The following is a 25,211-nucleotide window of genomic DNA, read 5'->3' on the forward strand; positions in this document are numbered from 1 at the left end:
ATCTTTTTTTAACAAGTGATGAAATCCGAGGGAGCTGATTTTACTAAAGCAGAGTGTACTATGATGAAATGTGTCACTTGATTTAGAATTACCCAAAGTCCCTTCCGGAATATTAGGAATTTACAACATCTATAAAGACGTTGGGTTGACTTGGGTAAAAACAGCTCCATTTTTCATGTTGGGCTCTTCCGAGCCGTTAATTTGGTACGTGTGATTTTTTTTTCTTTTTAAGTGGATGATTTCAGAGCAGTTCGTGAGGCCGCAAGAGAAAATCTGTGCTTGTAGGCTTGCTGGCCAAATAGGCAACCAACTTTCCTTGCTGCCCCGGCTGGCCTGGCAGCTGCAGCCGAACCGAGTCTGACCGCCATTCCTCCTTCTCCTAGGGCTCCTCTCAGCGGTGAGGGTCCGGAACGCTGGGCAGCAGAGACGCCGGCAGGAGCTGGGCGGTGGGCGGGCAGACGTGCGGGCCGCGCAGCTGTTCTTCAGCCCGAGGCCGGCGCCCGCGTGGTGGGACAGCCTGCAAGCAGGAGGCTGTAGGGCGCGCAATTAGGGTGCCCCAGGGACTCGGAGAGGCCTGGCTAACAAACCCTGGTTGTGCTTTGATCCCTGCCTTCTTGTTCCCCGGCGGGCATCCAACCCCTAGCCCCGCACCGAGCCTCTTGCCCTGGTGAGTTGGCTGTGATGGGATGCCTAGAGCGGAATGCAACTCTGGCCGAGACAGGTGTGCTGAGCTTTTTATGCGCGTCCCTGGATCGTTGGGGACCACTAAATAAGAGGCCAGAGGATAGTGTAGGTCAGCTGCTTGTTTTGGGAGTGTGTATCAGTGTGTGAGAACCGGTGTGTAATACTCTTAGCACCTTGGCCAGAGCCTCACCTCATCCAGAGCCTGACCTCAGCCCTAGACCTCCCTCCCTTACTAGCTCCCAAGAGGCTGAGCACTCCCGACTAGGGGAGGCAGAACTGAAAGGGGATGGTTGTACTCTTCTGGGGCTACTCCCACCTTCTCCAGGCTGGAGGTCACTTCTCCCATTGTCAGAGAGTTGAATCCCCATCTGGGCATCTTCACATCTCTGTCTTCACTCTGGCCCTAGTATGTAGTCAAAGGAGTAAGACTTGCAGCTAAAACACATCCAGACCCATTTTCCAACTTTCTCTGATGTTTGAATCTTAGTAGAGTTATAAAAACATTTTTTTAAAATGTGGAGTGCTGTGGGAGTGTGTGTTGGGGAGGAGTGGGAAAGAAGAAGGAAAGAGGTGAAATCCAGGAAGAAATTGCCTTGGGCACCTCGATCAGACTTTGGCTAATTAGGGAGTGATTTATCTCCAGCTCATCAGTTTGCTTTAAAAATGGTCGTGGTCTTGTTTGATTCTAACAAAAGGGTCTGGACTGGCCCTTCTCATTTTCTTCCCGCTGAGCCGGTACAAACTCAAACAGCTGGGCTAGGCTGGAAACTGGGCACCACTGTGTCTAGTGGGAATGCCCATTGCCTGGACAGTCAGCAGACTCTCCTTGTTCTATCTTAGCTGCTGTTGGATTTTACAATCATGTTTAAATACTTCAGGTCCTTAAATGGTCCACCTGGGTCTAAAAAGGCACTTTCCAGGACCTGAGGGTCGGAGGTGGGGGGGAGGCGGTGCTACAGCTTCTGTCTGCACTGGCCCCAGGGCTGATCATCTTTGGGGGAAAGGGGGAGCTGAGAATTCATTGGTGCTCACACATTCAAAGTTCCCTACTAAGAATGACCTCAAGTTCAGTTGGGAAAAGCACATAAACAAACCTTCAAATATAAACAAAATCATAGAACCCATCTGCTACCAGCAGCCCGCCAACCACTCTGCTGGGGAGCCTGCCAGCTACCCCTTCACTCTCAAGGCCAAACTGGGACTCCAAACATGCACAATGAAGGGGGAAACACCATGTCTACAGGGACCAAGGTTTCTTAATTAACCTCCTATTCCACTGTTGCTAGCAATTAGTCTAGATCTACCAGAGTCCTCCCAAATGTGTTTTTGCTTTAAAACCATGTTTTCTTTCACCCCCTAAACCATGCAGCTGAAAGTGTCAATTCCCTTTTAAATTTGTTTTGGTGATTTCCTGTTGCATAGAAGGTAGCAAATGGAGTGTGTGTGTGTGTGTGTGTGTGTGTGTGTGTGTGTGTGTGATGTGGTGGTAGGATTGTTGTCCCAGGGAGAAAGTTGAGTGCTGGATCCCTTCTTTTCATTTTTTTCTTTCTGTAGCAGTACTACAAGGGGCACCTCAGCAGGTGCCCTTCTATTCAAATGTTCCCAAACTACTGCTTAGAAGTCAAATGCAAAAGTCTGTTTTCTCAAAAGAAGTCCTTCTGTCTGTGCCTGCCCAACAAAGTAGGGAGGTTGGCTAAAAGGTGAGGAGTGCAACACCAGGTTTTCCGAAAAAAAGCAAGGAACAGGATAACAAAGGTCTTTTCACCAGGGAGATCCAGAGTTAGTTGTGGAGGCTCAGAGGTCTTCTGGTCCTGGGAGCTGCACTTCTTTTCTTTTTCCCACCTTCAGCTGGTGTCAGAAGGACACTCTACTGCTTGCTCCATTTGGATTACTTCTTTGATTAAGTTGGGGACTGGCAAAACAGGGATTTTCAGGGGCATTCTTTCCTTGCTACAGAAACACAGGGGAAAAAAAAACCCCACTTGTTTCGGAGAGATGTTTAAACACAAAGACCCCTTAAACTTGCTCTCTGTAAGATCAGCTCTGAGACTCCAGCAAACCTAGCACTAATTGGTAGTGAGTGTGAAACAAGTTAACTCCCCAACTAGCAGCCAGCCATTCTAACCCCAGCCAACAATTTTCAATGAGTTGCAAAGTAATGATTGCTGCTTGCCTCCATGCCTCCAGCAAATATACTTAACACCTTGTATCAGTTTATTTTTGCTCCACCCCTTAAAATGAAAGCCCACATGATGGCAAATTAGACAGCTGATTCCCTCCATTGCAAATAAAACTGCTTACCGCAAACCAAGACTTTCCTCCTCCTCCCTCCCTGCCATCTGACTCCTGCCTAAGCAGCCCTTCCCCAGGAGTCTGCTGAATCCCACCTCCCCTCTTTAAACAGGCAGCTTGTTTTGTTATATTTTTAACTTTCTAAAAATATTTGGAAAAGCTCTCCCCAGGGGGAAAGAAACTTTAGTCCTTATTAAGCAATGTGGTTACAAAAATATACTGGAAGAGAGCTGCTTGGTTTTCTAAAAAGCCAGACATGCCTTGAAGTCAACATGCTTGGAAAGAGACTGACTTTTTATCACTGGTGGGCATATCAGGGGCAGAGCCGAGCCTCCTGGGGAACTGATGCTTCCTCCTCTGCAATGAATTCTTGGTGTGGGAAAGCTGGTTTGTCCTGTGTTTTGGTTGTTGGCTAGGCAATTAGGCAGAAGGGTGAGTGGGGGCTTCTCCAGGGTTTACCTCACGGACCCTGGAACAGTGCCTCGAGGCTTCTTGAGCTTTCACTAGGTCTTTGTCCAGCTTCTTGGCCAGTTCCAGCCTTCCTCTCTACCCACGCCTCCTTCCCTGGAGTTGGGGGCCTGTGTGCCCCTCCCTTCTTCTGGAAGGTAGAACACCCCCGGTGCTTAGTAGGGGTAAGTGTGTGGGGTTAGGGATGTGTGTGTTCAGAAAAAGGGAGGTATCACTGGCCTATCGCATTGGAAAACCAGGTCATCTGTCTCAGGGCGATGAGATGACCCAGAAGGGACTTTTCCCCTCCCCTTCTTCCAGCTGAATTCTGAAAGTCCCTGTCAGTCTTAGTGTTGCTGTGTGGACGGCCCCAGCCAACCTCGCATTCTCAGTTTCTCCACCTTCTTTCTCTCCTCGGGCCTCCCTCTCCAGTTTCTCTCTCCTAGCACCACAGACAGCTCCTTGGGCGAGCGGTGGAGCAAACTGCCGGAGGCTGGAGGGTTCCCCGCAAAGCCTAGGCGACCGCAGGGGGCGCACCCGGGAAGGGTCGGCGGCGCCCGCGGGGGAGGTCTGCGAGGTGATTACAAAGCACCCTCCCTGGCAGCGCTTCCTGATTAGCTCTAAGACCAAACAGGGTCACTTTCCAAAGAACAAAATCTTCAGATCAATAAAGTAATTCAAAACCCAAAAGATCTTGGGGTAAGTAGTGCTCAGTGACAGATCAACTCTAAACCGTCCCTATTTAATAAGTTCTTAGCGAAAGCCGACTGGGAAGGAGAGGGGCCTCAGTTCTGCCGCTTCGAAGCCCCTGCGCCGCGGCCGTAGCGCAGTCGCCAGTGGAACGGCTCTCAATGGCATTCTTTTGTTGTTTGTTTGTTTTTACTTTCTCGGCTAGCGCAGCCCCGACTCTGCTCAGCGAACCGCCGCCTCGGTCGATGGAAGCCCAGGAGAAGCACTCCTGAGGCGGCCGCCCTGCAGGTAGCGTTAAGCTGAGGCCCGGATTTCCACTGCTTTTCCACCTCGCGTCTCCTTTCCCCGGTTTTGGGACTCTCCCAGCTCCCGTTACTATCTGGTTTGGGATAGCGGGTCGACCCCGCAGGAGCTCCACTGAAAAAGGAGGACCTTCGCGAGCCCGAGATTGAACTTGTACGATAAAAAGGGCTTTTGTCACTTTGTGGAGTTGAGGGATTTCCGCCCCCACCCAGCTCTGCGTCTGCCCGCCTGACTTGATTCTTCAGTGAAGAAGCCCTGGAAGTGGGATCCTCTTTCCCACTCCCAGCAACACACACACACATTGCAGCCCGTTATTTATGCCGCGGTTCCCATGTCCCTCCATCGCCGGCCGGCTGCGCTCTGGGTCTCCAGCGGAGCGCGCCCAGGCCGGGCCTCTGCGATCCCCACCTCACCCAACCCCGGACAGCCCGGCGGCCCCAAGTTCCAGATCCCCGTTACAGACGGTGTGGGAGAAATGAGTGCATCAGGACAGGGGCTGTAGATATCAGGGACAGGAATTTAAATACTTTCACGAAAGGTGCCTGCGCAGGCCCTACAGAGCTGGGTCCCCTGTTCTCACATCTCACTAGGCTTGGGAGAAAATACGAAGCGTCCTCCTGTGAAGATGATAAAATAATCGTTGCCCAAGTAGGAGCTCCTATCTGTATCCCACTTCAAACACTCCCCCACCCCCAAGGCCTCAAGGTTGCAAATGAACGTCTCCCTTCAGATTTTCCCTCGGGTCTAGGAAGCCAACTCCTCATTGTTGATTATCCCCACCCCCTCTACTGCCTCTCTGGCTCTCCTCTTCCTCTTTCCCTTTAGAATTAGAGGAATGGAAATGCTGAGTGGAATTTAGATGTTGACAGAGACTTTTAGCTGGATCGTGGGTTACCCACATTTGAAAGCCAGGCACCACTGGGGGAGCTCCCAGTACATTCAGGGACTGGAGAAGGTATTCCAAGGTGTGCATGGTTATGTGAAACCGGAGAAAAAGTTTTCTTTGGAGCAATGTGTATTTATACCACTGCCTAAGGAGAGAGGAATTAGTGATAGTGCATTGTCCCACAGCTCCTATACCACACAATTAGAATGCCCATTATGGAATAATAGTCTATTTCTACTTTCTAAAGCCAGTTGGCTGATAGAGTGTTAGGAAAAGGATATGGAAGTCGGTGCTACTCACTTCCTACCATAGGAACTACCATAGGGAAGTTAAGGTACTGTTTATAGCTTTCAGATGTGGGGCTTGTTCAAGTGAAGAGACCATAGTAGGTCTCTTTCTCACAGTTTCCTGGTTGACTGAACTGCTAGTAAATTACTTTCTAGTGATCTAATATGAAAATTTTGATTTTCCTAATACTCCTCATTTGAGAAAACAGGCATGCCATAATTTCTGAAAGATCCAATAAGGATCAGATTGTTCAACTTCCTCTTGCACCAACTCTTAGCATTCTCACACCCCCAAGCTGGGCATCTGCAGACCTATGGGCAGGGAAGTTCTAACCCAGATATTAATAGACGGAGATGTCCATTGGAAGTAGGGCTATAATCACTTAGAGACCTCAAATTATTATTCATCTGCCCTATTTCCAACACAGGTCCCATTGATAGAAACTTACAAAACTGTTACCCTTAGATTAAGAGGATTTCAAAGGGACACCTACTTTTTCACTAGCCCTGAGTGAATACACTGTGGCATTACATTACACATACTCATATGTGAATAAATGCGTAGCTGTCATATAATCATTCATTGCTATGCATCAATAGATTAGACCAGAAAATCACATAAAACATAAATGGATAAATACGAGTATGCGGTAATTCATTTTGTCTTCTTTTTTGGATTGCTTTTGAAATTTCTGGCAATCCGTATTGTGGATCTCCCACCCCCCGAGTCCCCCTTCTACCCCCACCCCCCGAGTTTCTCTAGATTTACTTCAGAGCATATCTCCAAAAGCCTGGTCTTTAGTGGGAACAACTGCACCCATCCCTGTCACGTGGCAGCTTTTGACCCGCCCACCTCAGCCGTGCCCAATCAGAGCACACGAAAGATTCCGTGCCCAATCAGATCAAAGGAAAGAAAGCGGCCTTGCTGCGGCAGGTAGGATTTTCCCTTTTTCCGCCTACTGTTCGTTCTGCTTGCAGCCGGAATTTTTTAGGGGGTCAGTTGTAGCAAACAGGCCCAAACTAATGTTACCCATTTCTTTTACCCCTGTCTTGTTGTCCCTTTGGGTTAAAATCTTTGACGATACCTAGGGAATGACATGCAGCTTCCCGAGATTCTCGTGGCCTATTTATCCTTATGGAGTGTTAGTCCCTCAGTTGTGTCCGACTCTTTGCGACCCCATGGACTACTTACAGCCTGCCAGGTTGTTCCGTCCATAGGATTTTTCCAGGCAAGAACAGTGGAGTGGGTTGCCATTTCTTTCTCCAATCCTTATGGAAGGCCCAGTTATTTTCACCTGTCCAAAGTCCTCCCCCAAAGATATTTCAGTTCAGTCGCTCAGTCGTGTCCGACTCTTTGCGACCCCATGAATCGCAGCACACCAGGCCTCCCTGTCCATCACCAACTCCCGGAGTTCACCCAAACTCATGTCCATCGAGTTGGTAATGCCAACCAGCCATCTCATCCTCTGTCGTCCCCTTCTCCTCCTGCCCCCAATCCCTCCCAGCATCAGAGTCTTTTCCAATGAGTCAACTCTTTGAATGAGGTGGCCAAAGTATTGGAGTTTCAGCTTCAGCATCAGTCCTTCCAATGAACACCCAGGACTGATCTCCTTTAGAATGGACTGGTTGGATCTCCTTGCAGTCCAAGGGACTCTCAAGAGTCTTCTCCAACACCACAGTTCAAAAGCATCAATTCTTCAGCGCTCAGCTTTCTTCACAGTCCAACTCTCACATCCATACATGACCACAGGAAAAACCATAGCCTTGACTAGGCGAACCTTTGTTGGCAAAGTAATGTCTCTGCTTTTCAATATGCTATCTAGGTTGGTCATAACTTTCCTTCCAAGGAGTAAGCATCTTTTAATTTGCTGCAATCACCATCTGCAGTGATTTTGGAGCCCCCGAAAAATAAAGTCTGACACTGTTTCCCCATCTATTTCCCATGCAGTGATGGGACCAGATGCCATGATCTTCGTTTTCTGAATGTTGAGCTTTAAGCCAACTTTTTCACTCTCCACTTTCACTTTCATCAAGAGGCTTTTTAGTTCCTCTTCACTTTCTGCCATAAGGGTGGTGTCATCTGCATGTCTGAGGTTATTGATATTTCTCCCGGCAATCTTGATTCCAGCTTGTGTTTCTTCCAGCCCAGCGTTTCTCATGATGTACTCTGCATATAAGTTAAATAAGCAGGGTGACAATATACAGCCTTGACGTACTCCTTTTCCTATTTGAAACCAGTCTGTTATTCCATGTCCAGTTCTAAATGTTGCTTCCTGATCTGCATATAGGTTTCTCAAGAGGCAGGTCAGGTGGTCTGGTATTCGAGGATATTTAACAGGGTATAAAGTTCGATTTGAAAAGACCCTGATGCTGGGGATGATTGCAGCCATGAAATTAAAAGACACTTACTCCTTGGAAGGAAAGTTATGACCAACCTACACAGCATATTAAAAAGCAGAGACATTACTTTGTCAATAAAGGTCCATCTAGTCAAAGCTCTGGTTTTTCCAGTGGTCATGTATGGATGTGAGAGTTGGACTGTGAAGAAAGCTGAGCACTGAAGAATTGATGCTTTTGAACTGTGGTGTTGGAGAAGACTCTTGAGAGTCCCTTGGACTGCAAGGAGATCCAACCAGTCCATTCTAAAGGAGATCAATCCTGGGTGTTCCTTGTAAGGACTGATGTTGAAGCTGAAACTCCAATACATTGGCTGCCTGATATGAAGAGCTGACTCATTGGAAAAGACCCTGATGCTGGGAAGGATTGAGGTCAGGAGGAGACGGGGACTACAGAGGATGAGATGGTTAGGAGAAGGGGACTACAGAGGATGAGATGGTTGAATAGCATCACCGACTCAATGGACATGGATTTGGGTAAACTCCGGCAGTTGGTGACGATGGACAGGGAGGCCTGGCATGCTGCGGTTCATGGGGTTGCAAAGAGTCGGACACGACTGAGCGACTGAACTGAACTGAACTGATGATGGGGAAGATTGAAGGTGGGAGGAGAAGGGGACGATAGAGGGTGAAATGGTTGGATGGCATCACCGACTCGACGGCCACGACTTTGAGTAGGCTCCGGGAGTTGGTGATGGACAGGGAGGCCTGGCGTGTTGCAGTCCCTGGGGTCCCAGTCAGACACAACTGAGTGACAGAACTGAACTGAACTGAAAGTTCAATTGGAGTTTGAATACACCTCATGTCTTTTCCCCTTCATTTAGTAAAGCAATAATGACTGCTTTCATTCCAAAAGATACTATGACCCCGGGGATCTGTTGAGAAGCCTCAGGTGAGTGAATTCAATAGAGGGAAGTTCTGGCCCCTGAGGGAGAAGGAAATGGCAACCCACTCCAGTATTTTTGCCTGGAGAATCCTGTGGACAGAGGAGCCTGGAGGGCTGCTGTCCATGGGGTCACACAGAGTCAGACATGACTGGAGTAACTTAGCATGCATGCATGCATTGGAGAAGGAAATGGCAACCCACTCCAGTGTTCTTGCCTGGAGAATCCCAGGGAGAGGAGCCTGGTGGGCTGCCATCTATGGGGTCACAGAGTCGGACATGACTGAAGCTACTTAGCAGCAGCAGCTGGCCCCTGAAGACTTTTAAGGCCTGAGGCCCAGCGTCTGTTTGGGTCTTCATTCCCGCCTACTTTTATCCTCCTGACTTTTGTTATTTTATATGATTGGGAGGTTTTTACGGGGTCAAAAGGTGATAGACCTAGCATTTCTGTTGACCAATGTCCGTGCTGAAAAATTGAATTAAGCTTGTAAATTTGCTGGATATAACTCTTAACAGTTTGGAACAGGATTAAAAAAAAAGCCCAACTACTCAAGACACTGCTTATTAATAGCAGTGCTACATATGTTGGTGACATTTCAGGAAGGATATCCTTTCTTTGGTAACATGTTTTACAGGCTTTTCTTTTCCTCCCATGAATGATCCAGCCCCTTGGGGAAACACAATTCTTGGTTTTGCCCAGAAATTTGGCAAAAGGATATTTTCCAATATCCACGTTAATAAGTAATTGGATTTTAAACTGAAGTGATCTTGATCCAAATCCAATCAGGATTGGAAAGAATCTCAAAGGTCATCTAGCTTAATACCTATTCTAGGTTTTTTTTTTTTAACAATGTATTTGATTTATTTATTTATTTATTTTTTCTTTAAATCCCTGTTGCTCCCATTTTTTCCTGTAAAGTTAGAAAGGGGGAAGATAAGAGATACTACAGTGTTACAGCTTTGTCTTTCAATTTTAATGAAATTAAATTTGTGTGGTCAAATCCTACTACACCCACCAAAAAACAAGATTTTTGTAAAATCTATTAAAATAACTTTTCTATCATAAAAGTAATGTATGTTCACTGTGGAAAAAATTTAAAATACTAAGGGGAGAAGAAAAAAGTTCATTTTCTATCATTCAAAGAAAACCATTGCTAATATTTAATTTGTTGTTTCTAGAATTTTGCTGTGAATTTTTGTATAGTTATAACATTTCCTCTGGGATAACATTTATGCTTTTCCCATAAGTAATACAAGTATCTCTGTATTATTTAAAACTCTTTGTAAGTATAATATTTGAAACATAAGATTCTTTTCCGTAAATTTATCACAGTCAAGTCAACCATTCTTTCATCGCTGGCCATTTAGATAGTTTTCCTTAATTTTTTGAGATGAATAATGCTTTAATGAGTGTGAAACCAAGATTTTGGAGAAAGGATTCTAGATGTTTGGTATATCACTTTAGTACTTGTCTTAACTAGGGCTGTGGAAGCAATGAAAGAGCAAGATGACCAGCTCAAGAGAGAGGAGAAACTGGCCAAAGGAAGTGGTTTCATGAATAGTGCAAATTCAGCCTGCGTAAATTGAGAGCTGTGATGAGCCTGGATATGCTGTGGTAAAGTAACCTAAGAACACCACTTACACATTTTTTATGTATATGTTAAACTTCCCTGATTTTGAGTATGAATTTGGCAGTTCTTCACCAGAGAAGGGGACTTGCCTAGCTAAAGAGAAGGGAAGAAGGTTATGTATCTTTTGATTTAGGTTGGTAACATGTTGCTTGCCTAGGTTGCTCTACTGTTTTTTCTGTGCTCCAACTATTCTGTGGGTAAATGGAAGGCTTTAGCTTCTAGAACTATCAATATGGCACCTTTTATCAGAACTAAATTCAGGTTAAGTTAAAAAAAAAAATCACAATCCACAAAGAAGTTTGAGGGTGGGCGTGGGGGCTTGAGAAAAAGAATTAAATAGCAATAGTCTACCCTTTCATTTACATGACACACATTAACCGCAACACAGAAGTTCCAGGAGAACTGTCTTGTTCTCTTGTCTCCAGGAGCCCATGTAGGGCGCTTTAATTGCCACATTTTCAAACCGATGTAATGGTGGGGATGTCTTAGTAATTACCTTAATGAGATAACACCTTTCCTTCCCTCAACCTACTCATTATCACGCCTCTTGTTCAAATTTCAACTACAAAGAACTATACTTCTAAAAAAAAGAAGTCTGAAATGTATTGTTCCAGGGCTCTTACCCTTAAAATAATCACATTGCACTTATCTTAAAAATATGAAAGAAATAGTACACACAGGCAATTCGAATATGTTAAAGGGAAGGCTTGAGATAAGTAAACTAAACATCTGGGTGCCCTTTAATTATTCTTGGTTGGATTCTTTATCTTGACCTATAGTGATGCTAAGGTGCCAAAGTGATGAATTTTAAGATGTTGGGCTGTGAAGACGTGCAGCTGCAACACTGATGGATTTAGGAAGGGATGGTAACAAGGTTAGCTGCATGTGAAGTGTGAATTGAGATTTTTGCAAAGAGACTGTGATTGCAGATGGGCATAATGTTGTACCCTTGCATGAAATCTTGCTATTATTGTATAATGGTCAGACAGAGTGTGAAATGACTTATTACTTTTCTTTTATTCTTTAATGAAGTTGGTTAGAGTAGCAGTACTACTGCTAGTCAATAGTAGTAAAGCACACACACAAAACTATATGACAGGTGCTGACATATTAAATATTTATTTGGTTTTGACTTTTTTCCCCTAATTTTCATGAATATACATATGCAAACAGAAGCATCTCTTTATCTATATAGACAAATTTGCACTGATATATGTATCTGTGTATACCTTTATTGTCCTGTGTAAATATATATATACATGGCTCTGATGCATGTAAAATATTTCAATGTCCAGGGAAATTTCATAGCACTTATAAGTGTTTAAAAATGCTGTGATGCTTTGAGACTGATTTCTGCTTGAAATTCTGATTTAAAAACTCAATTTGGATTTATATGGATAATGTTAAAATATCAGCTTATCATTGTGACTAGGAGTGCTTTATGGAACAAAGCATCATAAAATCCCATTATGAAGCACAGTCTTTAACATGGTTTTAGTTAACGGGAAGATCAAATCACAGTTCTTCTGTCTTGTAATATAGAGTACACATCTTTCATTATATCACAGAACCCATAATGTAAATGTTTCTTTAGTTTCCAGTATCAGCACCACGAAAGGATAATACCTTAGGCTTTACAAGTCAAAGGGAAATAATGCTATGATGTTAAAAACAAAACTAACAAACCCGCCTCTCCCTCTATAGTGGTTTTCTGGCTCCAGATGCTTGTGTTAGAAACTCTGAGAAATAGTTGGTTTTGGAGATTAGGGATTCTATTCATTGTAGAATGATTTTTTATATGGTCTGTGAGATTCATAATCATTTTAATGCATTGGTTTGATACTCTTGATATGAATAATAAGTGTTTAGAAAAGACACATAAATATGTCTTTAACATAACCCCATGGCTCAGATGGTAAAGAATCCACCTGCAATGCAGGAAACCTGGGTTCAATCCCTGGGTTGGGAAGATCCCCTGGAGAAGGGAATGTCTACCCACTCCAATATTCTTGCCTGGAGAATTCCAAGGACAGAGGAGCTTGGCAGGCTACAGCCCATGGGGTCGCAAAGAGCTAAACAGGACTGAGAAACTTTCACTTTCACTTTTAAGTTTAAAATTTAGCATTTTAAAAGAAAGTAATTTTTGTTTGCATATTTCAAATTGTTATATAGTTAGGCCCTGATATTAAGAAAAAATCTTGTTCTGTGTTTGAAGTATACTAAGAGTCAAATGATGTTCTTCAAAGCAACACATAAATTTAGGCCAATTGGCTGAGAAAAATAATATTTTATCTTTTTTCTCAGCACCATATTTATTGACCCTTTCTCCTCATTTTTCTTTGGCTCAACTTGCTGCATAGGCAGAAAGAATTCTGGCTATGACGATGTCATTCCTCATCAGTCAAAAGTAGAATGACATTTATTTAGGTGAAATCTAGAAGTAGATATCATTTTTTTCCTTTTTTTGGGTAAATGTTATCTTTTACTAGGAGCTTCTTAAAGTGACTTAGTCTAAGATTGTAGTGGAGCGAAAGTTGAAGTTTCTCAAGATGACTCTTAAGAGTACATGTGGTATAGTGCACTATGAGGAGGGCAAATTTGTGAAGGACTTAAATTTGTGAGGTATCTTAACTTCATGTGTTTGTGATGTCAGTTTTAGGAAAGACATACATTCTTGTTGCTTACATGGTGACTTGGCCATATTTGTAGAAAACTTGACTTTTGGCAACTGTAATTAGTGACCTTCTTTATTCTATACTGAATAAGTGCTGTGATTGGCTTACATCTACTAAGCTCAGCTTCCCAGGTAGTGCTAGTGATAAAGAACCCGTCTGCCATTGCAGGGTTCTGTCTCTGGGTCAAAGCTATGATTTTTCCAGTAGTCATGTATGAATGTGAGAGTTGGACTATAAAGAAAGCTGAGCACTGAATAACTGATGCTTTTGAATTGTGGTGTTGGAGAAGACTCTTGAGAGTCACTTAGACAGCAAGGAGATCCAACCAGTCCATCTTAAAGGAAATCAGTCCTGAATATTCATTGGAAGAACTGTTGCTAAAGCTGAAACTCCAATACTTTGACCACCTGATGCAAATAACTGACTCATTTGAAAGTTTCCCCTGATTTCCCCTGATGCTGGGAAAGATTGAAGGCAGGAGGAGAAGGGGATGACAGGATGAGATGGTTGGATGGCATCACGGACTCAATGGACATGAGTTTGAGCAAGCTCCGAGAGTTGGTGATGGACAGGGAAGCCTGGTGTGCTGCAGTTCATGGGGTCACAAAGAGTCGGACATGCCTGAGCGACTGAACTGAACTGAACTGAACTGATATCTGGGTCAGGAAGATCCCCTGGAGGAGGGCAGGGAAGCCCACTCCAGGATTCTTGCCTAGAGAATCCCATGGACAGAGGAGCCTGGCAGGTTACCATTCATGGGGTTGCAAAGAGTTGGACACTACTGAAGCAACTTAGCACAGACGCTTGCATTACTCAGATCAGCCCTTCTTTAACTATATGAAAGTGAATCTTCATAAGAGGATGCATTATCTGTTACATAGGTGGGAATCTGATCTACTACTTTTTGAATTTCAGGTTTCTAAAAAATTAGCTGAGTTGCATCTGTTGCAGTTAACAGTGATAATATTTTAGGAATCCCCTACAGCTTAACACCAATGTTGTAAAATGTTGACTACTTCACTAAGAATACACAATTCGCTCATAAACATTTATCTCAGCTAATTTTTCAGTTGATAGCTTTACCCTTGAGGTTTACTTCCTAATCTCATTAGTTATGTTTGAAAATACTTAATGGTAGTTTTCTTTAGCAAAATGAGCAATATTCCTTGTGGATTGGTCAGAATGATGTTTCAGAATGTTTCAGTGATGAAACAAAGTTTCCTTATTAAAGAGTTATCACATCTTTTTTTTCCAAGTACTAGTTTCTAAATTCTGGAATGTTATCAAGAACATTAATCTGTGCATACTTTTTGATTGTGTCTAGTAAATTAACATCTAACATTATCCTCAATGTGTGTTTTATATGTCTTTTCATCCCCAATCCCTAGGTCAAAGTAGGTAAAGTTTACATGATTGAATGTGGAGGTCATTGATTAATTAAAGATAGCATATCCAAGTGATGTTTACAATTTGATATATATTCTCTGATGGGAAGAACCATGTCTACTCTTTCATTGTATTTTGAATACCAGGCAAATAAGTTTGAGAAACCTAAGGGTACAGTAAATATTTGTTACCATTATTAACTATGGCGATGATATAGTACATTAAAAATTTTTTAATTTTCAGTTGTTTTTATCTAACGTCTTGTAGATGTCAGTGAGAGGAATAGCATGTGGTAAAATTGTGTTAGTTATATAACATAGTTTATTCTTGAATTAATTGCACTACCAGCCTACTTTTTAATTAAACTCATTCATTTTTCATAGCTCCAAATTAGTCATGTGACTCACTAGACTTGTTGTCATTTATTTGTAGTAAGTAGAGAAATGCATGGAACACTCTTCTTCCAACTCTTTAAAAAAGATCCTCTTTGATAGGGATAGAAGTGAAGGCTGCTGTCAGGAATTGACTCCACTTTCCTTTGGATCCTATATTCTAAATTGTATTGGTGAGCAAATTCAGTCAGCTACATAATCTAAGAAAAGGAATAGAGATTCCTTTAGCTTATTAGCAATATTCTTAACAGGGTAATGACAACTGGGAAAATAAATTGAGTTGGCAGTTTAATAGGTAAATTCAAAGAGTAAACAGAAGCAGTTAAATTTCATGGTTAATAGTAGTACTATTGAAACAAGGCGACTAGAAGACACTGTTAATGGAAACAGTGACTTTCAAAATGAAGCTACGTTTAGCAACTATTTTTCACCAGAAGTATTTGGCATGATGTTTGGGTTCAAAATTACTATTCTGTATTGCTTAATGCATTGTTAACTGGAATCTGCAGTGTGTGTAGCAGAAGAGAGAAAACGGATGCTTTTTCCTGTGAGAAAGCTCTCATCCAGACTCTCTTTGTATTTTTACCACACCCATACTTAAGAGGCTTGGAGAACAAAAGCATACCAATAGAGAAAAATCTGTAAAGTCTTGTCAGGTATTATTTGTATATTATTATTTTGTTGGAAAAGATGTGAAAATATGAAGAATTGGAAAACAGAACAGCTAAAATAAGTTATAATGAATCATATCTCAAAAACACAAGGGAATACAAATGTAATGACAACACATTTTCATTATTCTAAAAACAAATTCTGTCTGATAGGTTAAACCCTATTAATTGGATATTTTAGCTACTCACCAAAGCAATAAGACTATAATAAGTAGCCTTTCCTTCTAAGGGATAAAAATATACTAGTGTTATTTTATTTGGTGATCTCCTGGTTCTCTTAAGCTACATGTTTTATGGAAAGAGTAGAGAGTATGTGTAAAGAATTTATTAAGATATTTCATATGGGGGACTTCAAATTTCCTAGATACTTTTGGTACCAAGATATTTGAAGAAAAAATTGAAGAAACAAAGTAGGAACCATAGAGACATGATAACTCTCCCCAGTGTACTACTATGATTCATAATTCACAGGAGAGCAAGGCTCAAGTGGATCATACATTTTATGGTGCAAATGGGATTAATATTGGACTTCATAGATACCACATGTTTATAACAAAGAAGACCATGTTTCAATGTTTTCCTACTCCAGTAAGGGTTAGGAAGATGAACATTAGAATTATTTTTTAAGCTTCTAGATTAAAAAAGAGGCCAATGGTTATTACTGCCCAAAGGCAATGATAATTTTAAAATTATTTTAGTTCTTAGGGCTCTGAAGTCTGTTCACACTGGGCAGCATTGCTATGACTCATATTTATTGTTTATGAGACACTGAAATGTGTGATCACCTTTTCAACATAGAAATTGTCTCGCTGGCATATAAGTGTCAAGATTATCGCTTTTCTAAGTTATAATGCCAAGAAGGAAGCGGATTTATTTGCAAGTACATCCTAGATACCTCTGTGAGAGGTATTTATTTCTAAAACCAATGTGAAATTGTTGATTGTGGACAGTAAGAGTGCATGGCTATATAGATCACTGCATGCACACATGGAGTGGCACTTGAGCCAGTTCACAGAGTCATTCTACCACTTCCCATTCTGTTTGTCAATGCCTTACTCTATTTTCTTCAAAGTTTTTCTTCTTTCCTCCCACTCCTACTTACTTTCTTCTTTTGTCCATTATACCTCTATTTAGTATTTAGCCATCCTTGTATGTATGATATTTGATTATTGGCTTACTTTTCTCCTTAGACTACAACCGTTTTGAAGACATACATTATTCATTAAAAAATTTTCCCTAATGCCTATCAGAGATGCTCAATAAATATTTATTCCCACAAGCTGCTGCTGATGCTAAGTCGCTTCAGTTGTGTCTGACTCTGTGCGACCTCATAGATGGCAGCCCACCAGGCTCCCCCATCCCTGGGATTCTCCAGGCAAGAACACTGGAGTGGGTTGCCATTCCCTTCTCCAATGCATGAAAGTGAAAGGTGAAAGTGAAGTTGCTGACTGACTGAAGTCATGTCTGACTCTTAGCTAATATTCCTTAAAAATTTTCATTTTGGTTTCTAAAATTTATTTTTTTGAAGTATAGTTGATTTACAATATTATATTAGTTTCTGGCATACAGTAAAGTGATTTAGTTATATATATGTTCTTTTTCATATTCTTTTACATTATGATTTATTATAGGATATTAAATAAGCTCCCTGTGCTATACAGTAGGACCTTATTGTTTATCCATTCTATGTATAATCGTTTACGTCTGCTAATCCCAAACTCCCTATCCCTCCCTCCCCTATACTCCTATTCGTCTTGACAACCACAAGTCTGTTCTCTATGTCTGTTGAGTCTTTTTCTTTGTAATTAAGTTCATTTGTGTCATATTTTAGATTCCACAAAGAAGTGATATCATATGGTATTTGTCTTTTTCTGACTTCACTTGGTATGATAATCTCCAGGTCCATTCATGTTGCTGCAAATGGCATTATTTTCTTCTTTTATATGGCTGATAACATTTCATTGTATATATATATCAGTCAGTTCAGTTCAGTTCAATCGCTCAGTTGTGTCCAACTCTTTGTGATCCCATGAATCGCAGCACGCCAGGCCTCTCTGTCCATCACCAACTCCCGGAGTTCACTGAGACTCACGTCCATCGAGTCAGTGATGCCATCCAGCCATCTCATCCTCTGTCGTCCCCTTCTCCTCCTGCCCCCAATCCCTCCCAACATCAGAGTCTTTTCCAATGAGTCAACTCTTTGCATGAGGTGGCCAAAGTACTGGAGTTTCAGCTTTAGCATCATTCCTTCCAAAGAAATCCCAGGGCTGATCTCCTTCAGAATGGACTGGTTGGATCTCCCTGCAGTCCAAGGGACTCTAAGAGTCTTCTCCAACACCACAGTTCAAAAGCATCAGTTCTTGGCGCTCAGCCTTCTTCACAGTCCAACTCTCACATCCACACATGACCACAGGAAAAACCATAGTCTTGACTAGACAGACCTTTGTTGGCAAAGTAATGTCTCTTCTTTTGAATATGCTATCTACTAGATCTTTTTTTATTTATCTTAAACTGGAGGATATTTACAATGTTGTGTTGGTTTTTGCCATACAACAATGTGAATCAGCCAAAAGTATACACATGTTGCCTCTTTCTGAACCTCCCTCTCACCCCCACCCAATCCCACCCTCTAGGCTATCACAGAGCACCAGGTTGAGCTCCCTGTGTTTTACAGCAACTTTCCACTAGCTGTCTATTTTACACATGGTAATGTAGATGTTTCAGAGCTACTCTCTCCATTCATCCACCCTCACCTTCTCCTGCTGTGTCCACAAGTCTGTTTTCTATGTCTGCAACTGTTCTTGCCCTACAGATAGGTTCATCAGGACCATTTTTCTAGATTCCATATGTATGAGTTAATATATGATATTTCTTTTTCTCTTTCTGACTTACTTCACTCTGTATTTAGGCTCTAGTTTCATCCACCTCATTAGAACTGACTCAAAGGCTTTCCTTTTTATGGCTGAGTAATATTCCATTATATATATGTAACACAACTTCTTTATCCATTCATCTGTCAATGGATATTTAGGTTGCTTCCATGCCTTGGCTCTTGTAAATAGTGCTGCTATGAACATTGGAGTGAATATATCTTTTCAGATTATAGTTTTGTCCAGATATATGCCCAGGAGTGAGATTCACAGTCTAATATTCTTATCTTGCAAGTTATGTAGGAGGCTGTCAGGATTATTAAACTCAAAGCCTTTGACTGTGTGGATCACAATAAACTGTGGAAAATTCTGAAAGAGATGGGAATACCAGACCATCTGATCTGCCTCTTGAGAAATTTGTATGCAGGTCAGGAAGCAACAGTTAGAACTGGACATAGAACAACAGACTGGTTCCAAATAGGAAAAGGAGTATGTCAAGGCTGTATATTGTCACCCTGCTTATTTAACTTATATGCAGAGTACATAATGAGAAACGCTGGACTGGAAGAAACACAAGCTGGAATCAAGATTGCCAGGAGAAATATCAATAACCTCAGATATGCAGATGACACCACCCTTATGGCAGAAAGTGAAGAGGAACTAAAAAGCCTCTTGATGAAAGTGAAAGAGGGGAGTGGAAAAGTTGGCTTAAAGCTCAACATTCAGAAAACGAAGATCATGGCATCTGGTCCCATCACTTCATGGCAAATAGATGGGGAAACAGTGAAAACTGTCAGACTTTATTTTTGGGGGCTCCAAAATCACTGCAGATGGTGACTGCAGCCATGAAATTAAAAGACGCCTACTCCTTGGAAGGAAAGTTATGACCAACTTAGATAGCATATTAAAAAGCAGAGACATTACTTTGCCAACAAAGGTTTGTCTAGTCAAGGCTATGGTTTTTCCTGTGGTCATGTATGGATGTGAGAGTTGGACTGTGAAGAAGGCTGAGCGCCGAAGAACTGATGCTTTTGAACTGTGGTGTTGGAGAAGACTCTTGAGAGTCCCTTGGACTGCAAGGAGATCCAACCAGTCCATTCTGAAGGAGATCAGCCCTGGGATTTCTTTGGAAGAAATGATGCTAAAGCTGAAACTCCAATACTTTGGCCACCTCATGCGAAGAGTTGACTCATTGGAAAAGACTCTGATGCTGGGAGGGATTGGGGACAGGAGGAGAAGGGGACAACAGAGGATGAGATGGCTGGATGGCATCACCAACTCGATGGACATCAGTTTGAGTGAACTCCGGGTGTTGGTGATGGACAGGGAGGCCTGGCATGCTGCGATTCATGGGGTCGCAAAGAATCGGACACAACTGAGCAACTGATCTGATCTGATCTGACAGTAGAGATTTTTTCTTTTCTTGTGTCTTCATATATAAATTTAAATTTCTAATTCATTTAATTTAGACATAATGTTTAAGGATTCTTGGTTTGGATTATAACACAATATTGTGTGTATAATATTCAGTGTTTGGCAAGTCAGAGTCTCCTGTACAGTTTCTTATTTACCAAATGGAGCTTATGGTTTGTGATGATTTTCTCCAAAACATAAGGTGGGAGATTAACCTTTTATTTCTTTTCTACAACAGCCAAGAAGGACTGGAATATAGAGTTTTAGAAAGGGGAATTAGAGCTATGAAATCTTATGAACCAGCTCTCTTTCTTAAAACGAAAAGTAAAAAGAGATAAAGGTATTCCCTTATTCATAGGCTTTGGGAAAGTTTAATTAAACTTATTGGTGAAATGTCTAAGAAATATGAGTTAGCATTCACCAACTATTTTGACTATTATGAAGTCATTTTGGTATTTATTAAAATGTTCTCTTGGCTCTTGTTGGTTCATCTAATTTGAAAGATGATTTGCAGAGCTTTGATAGATGAATATTAAAATGTGCCTGGTTTCCTTATATCTTCTGCTGGGGTTCTGCCCAGCATTTCTCTGTAGTGCCAAATGACCAGGGAGTCCTGGCAAAGAGAGTCTTCAGGCTTTGGCAATAGAAGATGGGCCTACAGTTTCTCAACTGCCCAAATATTTTGTGACTTTCAGTCTCAGCAGGCATCCCCATCTCTTCCATAGCAACAGTGAATTTGGGGGATTACTGTGTTTTGTTTTGTTTTGTTTTCCTCCTTCCTCTTGTGGGAGAATACCACTATTTCTAAGCTGTGATAAATCAGGTCACTGGCTAGAATTCAGTATAGCCCTGTTAGACTGTATTTGTAGAGGGTAGAGTTTATATAATACTCAAAGGTAGGTCTTCTTTTGGGGGCCTAGGGAAAAACTTAACCAAATTAAATATAATGCCAAGCTCTACCTGTATTTTCTCTTCTTGTTGTGGGATATGTTAAAAATGTTATTTCTCTTTAAGAAACAAGCACAGATATAAGTAATATGTCAAGAACTAAGTTTAAGGTCATTTCCATAGAAGACTCTTATTAAACCAAGAATTTATCATTAATAATGTTCAGATACCTAAATGATACACAACAACTCTCTTAGAGGACTGCTCTAAATGCATTTTATGGTACATGGATTGTTTTACTGTGAACATTCCCAGTGATTGGTACAAACCTTTGCCAATGAATGACAAATTTACATACACATCATGTCAGCCAGCAATATTTTACAGCTTTAATTGCTTTAGCTTCAGGCATTCCATGTCAAAATAGAGTGTTTAATGTCCTGCAAGTTGCTCTGTTTCTTTGCAATGTTAAATTATTCTGTAATTTGCCTGTTTTCTTTCTAATGCATTGTCCATTAAGTTCATTAATTTAAAATGTATAAAATATAAAATGTATGATGCAACTTTAAATGACATTATAGCTTTGTTTTAGAAGTTCTGGGTGTGCATCAGGAAGAAAACCTGAAGTGTATTTGCATAAAGTATTTACCCCCGCTTTAAATCTCAGTTAAAGAGATCCTCTTTTATGTAGCTAAACTTTTGTCTTAATGTGAACCATGCTGTTTACACTAATATGTATATATCGAATATCATACAGATTTTTAGTTTTACATAAAATAACACTTTTATTTCAAAACACTCCAAGTAGGTAATATAGAATCTATTAAAAGGAAAAAGATTGTATTCTGTGAATTCATCCATATTTTAATGATTAACTTAATTTTATTTAGTAAAGCCTAAGAGAAAGAATGAAAGGAATAAAGTTTTTTCTGCCCATTTAATTAAACCAGTTTCAACAAAGATGTATCAGTACAGAAACACAGTTTTTGGTATTCTTGGTTGTTATAGGTTTGAAATATATTGAAAAGATAATCTTTATCTAGTTTATATCTGTTATCATTTTTAATTGTTAGGCTTTTACTTTATGGCCATTTGTGAAGAATGACCCTTGTTTTGTAACTAGTTCAGATGTGGTACTGCTATGCACATATATATTGTGTTTGGGTATTAAGATTAATTAGCAAAATTTACATAAAATATGTAAAAGCTAAAGAATGTCAGATAGCTGCTCTTCTCTATGAATAGTGCCATGTTCAAAGTCTGTTCTTTAGTTATATGATAAGTATTAGTCACTCAGTCGTGTCTGACTCTTTGTGACCCCATGGACTGCAGCCTACCAGGCTCCTCTGTCCATGGAATTCTGCAGGCAAGAATACTAGAGTGGGTTGCCATTTCCTTCTCCAGAGGATCTTCCCCACCCACGGATCGAACCTGGGTCTCCCACATTGCAGGCAGACTCTTTACCAACTGAGCCATCAGGGAAGTTTAGTTATATAATATATGATCATTTTAAATAAGATTTGTATTTCTCAGTGTATAGTAAGTGTCTTTCTTTTCAAAGTAGTGTTAGAGTTGGCAAAAAGCATCTATTTGCAGGGATGAAAAGTTTTATTTAAAACATTAAAAATGAAAATTCATGTTTTCATGCTATAAGCTTACCTTTAATATTGTTCCTTTCCTCTGCCTTCCTCTGATCATGAGGGTATTTCTTTATTGTATTTACTGTTGAGTTCCCAGAGTGTCCCTTGGATAAGTTTAACTATAATTTACTGAGCCTTTGTGATCCTTAGAACAGGTTCAAACAATTCCATAATTGGTGTCCTAAGAATTTAGAAGCGCTGGAGGGATTTCTAGTCCACTCTGTTACCTAACAATATATTCAAGACTTTTTATACCTTTGGACTCATAGAGAAAAGCATATTTTCTGCTTGAAGGACCTCTACAGATAGTTAACCCAAGGTTGATATCATCTCTTGAAAGTTCCTCAGATGAAAGACGACTTTATACTTCAGTGGACTTTGTGAATCAACCATTATACTTACTGGAGAACTTTTAATTATGTATAATGATATTATATTTGGAGTGTTTGAGCACCATGAGAAGATTTGCTTTGATTGACTTTAATGTTTCAGTTTTTAGAAGAGTATCTTAAAGGAAGATTGGTAAGGGTATATATATCAAGATGGTAGGATTTTTCTTCCTTTATAACCTAATTGATCTCTCATCACTAGGGCACTTTTTTTTTTTTTTTTTTTAAGACAAGAGGGTAAAAAGAGAATATACATGAGTAGAAAACTGGAGGTGTACTGTACCGGGATATTGGTAGGTTCAAATTATTATTCTGTGACTTAGAATGTGAAGTGTGGAACATGTATCTATCTTGACCTTTGAAACTCTGAATCAAGTGGCAGTTACAAGCATTTTCAACTTTCTGTTTTTGAACTACCTGGGATAAATTCAGCAGAGATAGAATATACTTAAACAATAAGAACTTTTTCACTGCATTAGAAAAGGACATATTTGAATTATCAAGTAAATTGGGGTTAATGACAATAACATATATCCTCTTTCATTTTTTCTGCTTATTCAATATCTGATAGAAACTATTGCCAGAAAATTTTATGAAGCAATGTGGCCCAACAATTCTAAGGGGAAACTCCCGACCCTTTGCTGATAAGAATCAGTCATTCTCCTGCCTGCTTCTTCAGGCCTGTGCCTTTTTATTTTTTTTCTTGCTATTTTTTTGGACTCCTAAGGAATAACTTGATACTCCATCATGTGCCTGGGGTGGGGAGGGCACAGAAAGGGTGAGGAGAGGGGTGCTTGTGGCTACATTTCTGTATTGAATTTAATTTTTCATTGATAATTAGACTCTCAAAGCCACCTGATATTTTTGACCAGCAGGAGACAAAAGCCCACTGATTGACTCAGGGGATGCGCAGGAGCGGCCCCCACTGTGCTCACACAGCAGCTCCACAAAGACTAAAAACAAGAGCTGTGGCAAATTGGATCACCATACAAGTTCCAACTGGCCCATTGTGTACAAGTAGTAAATTGGGAGCTGATATTTCTGAGAACTATTTATTAGCAAAGCTTGATGTTTTACGCTCTCCCTCCCTCACTGTCCTCCACTCTGCCCTTATTTATTTTTCTCTCTCTCTTTTTTTTTTTTTAGCAAACACATTTTTATCAAGTTAGATGATCAATCTAAAGCACTTACAGAAAATTCAGGTAATTATCCAAAGAGTTGTTTAGCCTAGAAATGTACTGTTTATATGTGGCAAATTGAATACAAAAATTTTCAGCTTTATCTTAGCAGGCATTTATGTGTTGTAATTGTACAGAAAGCAAATGGGTGGTATTTACAAGAGTTTACTGAAATGCAAAAACATTAAACATTAAAAAAATCCTCAATCTTAATGCTGCATGTATTATTAAGATTTTTAAATGATGATGTCTTGGTGACAGCTTCTGGTGGAGTGATCAGTTCTAACCATTTAGTACAAAAAAGGTGTGAAAATACTAGCCTGTGACCAGTTAGCAGAAATTGTAGTTATACAAGCCTAGGCCTGCATGTCTTACAGAAAAATTGATAACTCTGAAGTTTTTTAATTTGAGTAATGCAGAGAGGGAAAAATGGAGTCTGTTTCATTAGTTGCTTATATATGTTCTATCTCTGAGAGTTTTAACTTTTGGTGAGTTGGAAATATGATATTATTGCTATTACCAATATCACAGGGAAAATGTATACAGAAGCTCGTGTAACTGTAACAAATAAGGTTTACATTAATCTTTCACAAGAAGACTTTTGAGATAATGCCAGTTCTTATGGATATCTATTCATTTGTTCTTTTACAGGCAATACCACATATAGTACATTTTTGTTTCTGTGCTCTTCCATTTTCATTCAGTGTATAAATTAGTTCTATGTCTAATGAAATGATTTGGTGAGAAGAGCTCAGACTAACATGGTTATATAATGGTGTTCCTGCCAGGGAACATCAGGAAGACCATCACAGAGATGATGCAAGCATGTTCTGGTCATGATTTTGTTTCTGAGTATGAAGACTCAGCCATCAAATATTAATGAAGGCATATAGAATCAAATAATGTATTAGATGTATAAGGGGATGAGAAGAGTGCAGTGATTGATTTCTGACATCCAGAAGGTTACCATTTTATAGGTAAACAGAAGTGACCAAGATAAAACAATTAGTAAACTATTCAGTTGTAGAGATTATGAGTATAATATTGGAGAACGAATGGATAATTGGGCTTCCCTGGTGCCTCAAATGGTAAAGAATCCGCCTGCAATGTGGGAGACCTGGGTTCAATCCCTGGGTTGGGAAGATCCCCTTGAGGAAGGCATGGCAACCCATTCCTTCTTGCCTGGAAAATCCCTATGGACAGAGGAGCC

The sequence above is a fragment of the Bos mutus genome, chromosome 3, assembly GCF_027580195.1.
Source record: "Bos mutus isolate GX-2022 chromosome 3, NWIPB_WYAK_1.1, whole genome shotgun sequence".
Taxonomy (NCBI): Eukaryota; Metazoa; Chordata; class Mammalia; order Artiodactyla; family Bovidae; genus Bos; species Bos mutus.